Source organism: Epinephelus moara, chromosome 1, assembly GCF_006386435.1.
Source record: "Epinephelus moara isolate mb chromosome 1, YSFRI_EMoa_1.0, whole genome shotgun sequence".
NCBI classification, from domain to species: Eukaryota; Metazoa; Chordata; class Actinopteri; order Perciformes; family Serranidae; genus Epinephelus; species Epinephelus moara.
Genome location: NC_065506.1, coordinates 3,206,052 through 3,213,640, shown reverse-complemented (window position 1 = coordinate 3,213,640; position 7,589 = coordinate 3,206,052). Strand labels below are relative to the sequence as shown.

The window sequence follows — 7,589 nt, the reverse complement described above, 5'->3', positions numbered from 1 at the left end:
AACGGCTAACATGCTAACTATTATTTCTATGTCACTAGTAACTTGAAACAAATTTAGGATGATAGGAGACGGGTTGAAATAAACCGAAATTTCCCTTTAAGCCACCGCCTGACTATCTACTGATTGGTCACACTAGCCCAGTGAAAGCAGCAGAGTCAGTCTTGGCTGAACCCTTGATGAGCGAAACAGCCTACATGCACGCAGGAACATAATGTAATTTCCGCTGAAATGTCAGGATGTCAATGTCATAACATGTAAGCGAACAAAACTATCTCTTCAAAAACGCAAGGACAGCAGTTCAAGCTACCACTGCTGTGTGCCACTCTGCACAGCATCAGCAAGGTGTAATTCCTACCTGAGCTTTCACACCTTTCCAAAAGATAAACACTTGCAGAGACGGTGGGTTGTCAACATCAAGAGGGATCATTTTACCGTCACGAATAGTTCGCGAGTATGTTTGTGACACTTTCGATCTGTTGATCTAATCGAGCCTCCCACTCCGGCTGGACGACAATGCCTGCAACCTGGAGCCCTCCCTGTTCTTTTCCATTGGAACAACTACCATCCCCCAACCCCACGACCTGGAGTTTGGGAAAGAGCAGAGCGACCAACTAACACCATCCCAACAGAGACGCAGGCTGACGTCCCAGAAGATGATGACCCCCCCATCTCAGTATCCTTCTGACCATGATTACTGCGCCAGTACCGCGCCTGCTGCGCTGCACCTGTCCCTGAATGAAAAACGAGGAGCTACAGGATGAAATAGCAAGGCTCCGAAAACAAATCGAGGAGTTGACCATCAGCCGCAAGACCTGTTTGGAATGGTTTTCTGCCTCTGATGAGGACATAAGATTTTTTACCAAGCAAATAAAATATCCACTGTCTTTGTCTGATATGAAGTGTTAGAGCCGTAGAGCAAAGATCGTACAGGTTACAAGAGCACGAAGTGTAGCGAAGACTGATCAGGTCCCTCACACTGCTAATGCAACGGTAAATGTTTTCCTGTTGTCCTTACAAAGCATATCATCATTTTCAAATTAATCCTTTACTCAGAATAACTTGTGCAGGTCACAATGTATTTCTTGCAATTAGGTATTAATAAAATAAATCTTTTTTTTTTTTTTTTTTTCCAGATTCTTCAACCCATTGACGAGTTCTTCCTGTTTATGAATTACCTATCATTGGGACTGATGCAAAAGGATTTGGCCCACAGATTCAGAATGCATCAGTCGACTGTAAGCCGCATTATTAACACCTGGGCTAACTTCCTGTACACTGTATTGAGGGCTGTGGGTATTTGGCTAGATGAGGACACTGTGAAAGCTCACCTGCCAGATGTGTTTCAGGACTACGCTGACACTCAAATCACTTTAGATTGCACCAAACTGCGATGCCAAACCCCAAATTCAACACAACATTCAAACATTTAAACGTTCAGCTAATTCAGGACATGTGCTATACTTTTATACATTTCTAGCATTTATACTTTTTATGATATTAAGCATTTCCCATAATCACAATCACAATATGCAATGTTTTTTTTTACTTTTATATGTAAAAAATAAAAGAATACAATAGCAATACAATTGAATAAAATGACAGATTTTTTTTTTTTTTTTTTTAAATGCTTGAGTTCATGAATGAACATTCAGTTGAGTTTAGATGATAACCTTCTAGGGGCACACTCGGGAATGGGGGTGCATCCTCATGCATGACAACACTGTTAGATGTAGATGGTGGGTATTGATAGGACAGTACACTGCCAGCTTGTACCTTCCCAAAGATGGAGTCCACTAGTGGCTTATCAGCTGAGATGTTCATTTTGCAGATGAGTGGAAGAGATTCTGGCTTCATTCCAGCGTAGGCAGGTCCAGGGTTGAGGGTGGAGTGGTCTGGGAGCTCACCGCTGTAGCCCTTGTAAAGTGCAGATCTGAAATAACATAAGGCAGTCAAAAACATTTTTACAACACATTGCAGTCTGTTAAAGGGCAATTTTATTGTAAATTGACCCATAGCCCTGTTTGAGGTCACAGCGGGCTGTCCATAGAAAAAAGAACGAGAGTTATGGACAGGTAACTAAAGCTGACCTATAGGGGCACAGAGCCTCAGCTTTACTTCCCTGTCCATAACTCAGTCTATGTTGTGTCAAAGTTTCTTCTTCCTATGGACAGCACACGGTGAGCTCAAACAACAGGGCTATGGGTCAAATTACACCAAAATTGCCCTTTAACCAGAACAACTGGCTGTGAGTCACGTAATGTCATCTGAAGTACACAGAGGCAAAATTGAACGGATTTTGAAGAGAGCAGGGTCTCCAGCAACAGCAATAATGGAATAACATTCTCATTGGACAATCAACAGCATTTATTACTACAACACAGTCTGCATATTAAATTTGATGCTACATACCTAACTCCACTGGCTGTTGTAGCACATGGTTTGGGCTTTTGACAGCCATGGCATCCATGGGTCCTGGCCTCACCCCCTATTTATTTAAAAGGTGGTGTTAGAAAAGTGACTGCTAAAGTGTGATACAAGCAATCAAGCATTAAATACTGAAATGATACAAACCATTGTTTGTGGTTTATGCCACTTCTGCTCCGTCTGCGTGCATTAAAGAACAGGAGGGACGACAGACATGCCACATTCGGAATAATGGGCTGTCTGGTAAAGCAATGCAACTAAGTGGTTGCAGATTCCACAACCAGCCACACAAGAGCAGTAGCTGTTTACCAGCACAACTGGTTGTGAATCATGTAATGTCATCTGAAATACAAAGAGGCAAAAATGAATGGCTTTAGAAAAGATGGTCTCCAGCAACGGCAATAAGAGCAAAATCTGTCCTGTCATGTTGTTAGTGTACAAGCCACTCGTGTACTGTCTCATGTAACATTTGTGCTGCTCTGCATGACTCACCTACTGTCTTGCACCACTTGGCTATACTATCTCACTCTTGTGCAGTGTTGTGCATGAACTAGTAAGTTCAAATACAATAGTTCAATGAACAAGCTCATGTTTCTGTGAACTATGAATTGAACATATTTTCAACTTGAACTTCATTTTAACTCCAGATAAAATGTTTAAACACAGGAGTGCGGCTATGTTTTGCATGAATGAAATAGGCCTACAAAGGACAGGACAGTAGGTAGATAGTGCGACATAAAAGGCCAGGGCCACCACCAACAGAACAGTGCAGGTTTTGCTTCAACTGCTTCTTGAAGAGTGTCATCAGGTATATCAGTTAATAGGTATAATAGTTGGAGCCGTATGTTAGTAAAGAAGTAAAGATGACAGGACAGCTTTGAGTTAGAACATGCAGTTTGAAGAATAGCTAAGTAAGTGGACTATTTTCTACTTTTGGAGCCATAAAGGTAAGTTAAAGTACGACTCGGATAATAGCTCGAATGGTAAAACATCTCCCATTTGTTTACTATATACCAAATAGCCTATATGGCTTGTTAATTCCCACTCAGCTACTCTGGAACTGCATTTGGCTACCAACATCTTTGCCTGTGGTTATCAAAGCTCAAGTGAAGTAATAGAAAGGGTAAAACTTGTGTTGAACAAACCTTTGAACATGTTCAACCGAACTTTGAATGTGATACTTAACAGAACTCTGAACGTGAACATGTCATTTTAACTAATCCTACTCTCAGCTGATGTGGCGTCTCTGCTTTCTTCATTGATCTCTAGCAGTGAGCCCTCACTGTGATCTAGTTAGATCTATTTTTGCCTGATATTTTCATCAAAAATACAAACACGTTAAAAAAATAGCCATTTCTAGTAACATGATTAACCTGTAGCAAGACGGATCATGACTAAAAATCACAACAGTCACAGTACTAGACTCCTAGCTCAGGCTAGCTGGAATTAACTTTACTTACCTTCAAAATTGCAGAGGTAGGAAGAAACGTAAAACTTGAATCTTTTTTCAAGTTTACTGTGTGGTGTAGTGGCTGATGCTCAGACAATACGACAGACGTCGTTAACCGTAAGTTCTAAAAGGCACCGGGTGAACTTTAGAGAAGACTCCGCCATGATACCGGCACTTCCGCATTCAGAACGCCGCAACCGGAAATATCATAGCACCCCTTACACCAAACGCGGAAATGATGCGTGCATGGAGCCTATTGATTTTACGAACGTGGTAAGAAACTGAGCAAGACACGTTGGAAAAGTATTAATTCATGCTTTATGTGAAATATACAGTCGTATGAAAAGTTTGGGCACCCCTGACAATTTCCATTATTTTCATTTATAAATCATTGGGTGTTTGGATCAGCAAATTCATTTTGACATGGACAGCCCGCTTCAAATCATCCCACAGATTTTCAATGATATTCAGGTCTGGGGACTGGGATGGCCATTCCAGAACATTGTACTTGTTCCTCTGCATGAATGCCTGAGTAAATTTTGAGCAGTGTTTTGGGTCGTTGTTGAAATATCCAGCCCCTGCGTAACTTCAACTTTGTGACTGATTCTTGAACATTATTCTCAAGAATCTGCTGATATTGAGTGGAATCCATGTGACCCTCAACTTTAACAAGATTCCCAGTACCGGCACTGGCCACACAGCCCCACAGCATGATGGAACCTCCACCAAATTTTACTGTGGGTAGCAAGTGTTTTTCTTTGAATGCTGTGTCCTTTCGCCGCCATGCATAACGCCCCTTGTTATGACCAAATAACTCAATCTTTGTTTCATCAGTCCACAGCACCTTATTCCAAAATGAAGCTGGCTTGTCCAAATGTGCTTTTGCATACCTCAAGTGACTCTGTGGCGTGTGTGCAGAAAAGGCTTCTTCCGCATCACTCTCCCGTACAGCTACTCCTTGTGCAAAGTGCGCTGAATTGTTGAACGATGCACAGTGACACCATCTGCAGCAAGATGATGTTGTAGGTTTTTGGTGGTGGTCTGTGGGTTGTCTTTGACCGTTCTCACCATCCTTCGCCTTTGCCTCTCCGATATTTTTCTTGGCCTGCCACTTCTGGCCTTAACAAGAACTGTGTCTGTGGTCCTCCATTTCCTCACTATGTTCCTCACAGTGGAAACTGACAGCTGAAATCTCTGAGATAGCTTTTTGTAGCCTTCCCCTAAACCATAATGTTGAACAATCTTTGTTTTCAGGTCATTTGAGAGTTGTTTTGAGGCCCCCATGTTGCCACTCTTCAGGGGAGATTCAAAGAGAAAACAACTTGCAATTGGCCACCTTAAATACCTTTTCTCATGATTGGATACACCTGTCTATGAAGTTCAAGACTTAATGAGCTCACCAAACCAATTTTGTGTTCACATTAATCAGTGCTAAGTAGTTACAGGTATTCAAGTCAACAAAATAACAAGGGTGCCCAAATTTTTGCACAGCCTATTTTTCACATCTGATTTAATTTCATACAACTTAATATTGCTACACTGAAAATCTTTGCCTGAAAAATACCCCAGTACTCAGCTTTTATTAGAAAATGAATGGCATGCCACTGTGATCATTTTCTGTGAAGACAGAGTAAATTATTATGCAGTCTCAGAGGGGTGCCTAAACTTTTTCATACCACTGTAAAACTACAGTGTGGTAAAAGGAGAAGAGAACGCCGCCTGTATGTTTGCACAGTAGGCCGGACACCGTTTCCAAGCCTATACATTGCAACATTGCACTGGTGAGTTGAGTCAATTGTTAGCATGTAACAAGTTAGCATCTGAAAGTCCACTAGCATGCGTCTTATTAGCATGTGAATGTTCGCTAGCACGCGGCTAATGAGCATATGAATGTCCGCTAGCACGCGGCTAATTAGCGCAAGCTTAAGTGCTAAATGTTACCATGTAAAATCTCATTTGACTATGCTAAATTTGTTAGTGGTTCATGTAATTTCACTGTTAGTAGACTAATGGCTAATTTGTACAGTCTGCAATAATTGAGGAATAGTTTAAGAAACATAAGAAAAGCTGAGACTTCACAAGACATTTCAGAGCCATCAGCGAAGATTTTGAGACGATTTCAGAGAGAATCTTTTCCAGTACTGGATAGTGAGCCCAGCCCATGAGATATAGAAACTGTCAGGGGGCGTAGCCATCATTTCAGAAATTAGGGGGACAAATTGTTCAGAGTCTGTTGAGTGTTTTATCATCCTCTCGTATTAAATTGCACCTCTCCTTGGCGGCTAAAGAACCACATAACCCCAACAGCCACAGTACAGCACCAGGGGACCGACTTAAGTTCTTTAAAATTATATACTATCAAAATCTATAGTTTTAGCTGCCACACTCTGGTTGAGTTGACACAGAATGACCCTCAAGCATCTACAGGGTAAGTAGCCAGATAATTAAGTGCCAAATACCTGCCTGGTTTCTCCCTGTCCCTCTTCTATCTATTGTAATAATATAGATAATAAATGTGCAAAGCAAAATTTATAAATAGAATTAAGAATAATGGTGGTGACATAGCTTTTCCAGTCACTTTTATGCTATAGATATTTTTTCTCAGCCAGTTATAATCTCTTCTCACCTGTGAAGACCCTGCACGATCATCCTTGCTGGCCTCTGGTCCACTGTCTCCTCCCTGACCCTGCTCTTTATATTGTAGCAATAAAGATTAAAAAAATATATGCAAAGCAATAGTGAGCACAAGTTCAGTGCAAAAGAAAGGAGTGGGTTTATTCCTGGCATGAAAGTAGCTAGCAAGTGATTTAACATAGGTAATAATAACATTCGCCCATGGGGTCCGGCCGGGCCCAGCCCGAACCGGCTACATGGGCTCGTCACCCTGCAGGCCCACCACCCCCAGAGGGATCCAGAAGGGTTCGGTGCAGTGTGGATCGGGCAGCAGAGATCCAGAAGGGTTCGGTGCAGTGTGGATCGGGCAGCAGACCAAGGCAGGGGCCTCGGAGGTCCGATCCTCGGCTACGGAAGTTGGCTCTTGGGACATGGAATGTCACCTCTCTGGCGGGGAAGGAGCCGGAGCTTGTGGAAGAGGTTGAGCGCTACCGGCTAGATATAGTCGGCCTCACCTTGACACATAGTTCCGGTTCTGGAACCCAAGTCCTTGAGAGGGGTTGGACTCTCTCCTTCGCTGGAGTTGCTCCGGTTGAGAGGCAGAGGGCCGGGGTGGGCTTTCTGATAGCCCCCAGACTCTCTGCCTGTATGTTGGGGTTCACCCCAGTGGACGGAAGGGTTGCGTCCCTGCACCTTCGGGTCGGGGAACGGGTCCTGACTGTTGTCTGCGCCTATGCGCCGAACAGCAGTTCAGAGTACCCGCCCTTTTTGGAGTCCCTGGGACGGGTGCTGGACAGTGCCCCGACCGGGGACTCCATTGTTCTGCTGGGGGACTTCAACGCTCACGTGGGCAATGACAGCAGGAGGAACGGCCTGCCCGATCTGAACCCGAGTGGTGTGCAGTTATTGGACTTCTGTGCGGGTTGCAGTTTGGTCATAACTAACACCATGTTCGAGCATAAGGATGTCCATCGGTGCACGTGGCACCAGGACAGCCTAGGTCGCAGGTCAATGATTGACTTTGTAGTCGTGTCATTTGACCTGCGACCATATGTTCTGGACACTCGGGTGAAGAGAGGAGCAGAGCTGTCAACTGATCACC

The 7,589-nt window shown here is 43.4% G+C and overlaps 1 protein-coding gene and 1 long non-coding RNA gene across 2 annotated transcripts in view; both read right to left on the bottom strand.

The window, feature by feature from the left end:
• efl1 (elongation factor like GTPase 1) overlaps nucleotides 1-7,589 on the bottom strand; it is a 275,829-nt gene that overhangs the window by 215,637 nt on the left and 52,603 nt on the right. The window lies entirely within an intron of this gene.
• Nucleotides 150-3,635, bottom strand: LOC126388720 (uncharacterized). Its single transcript, XR_007569781.1, has 3 exons — nucleotides 2,572-3,635; nucleotides 2,410-2,485; nucleotides 150-1,930 (listed from the first exon to the last, which is right to left on the bottom strand). It is a non-coding gene; the product is annotated as an uncharacterized LOC126388720 (long non-coding RNA).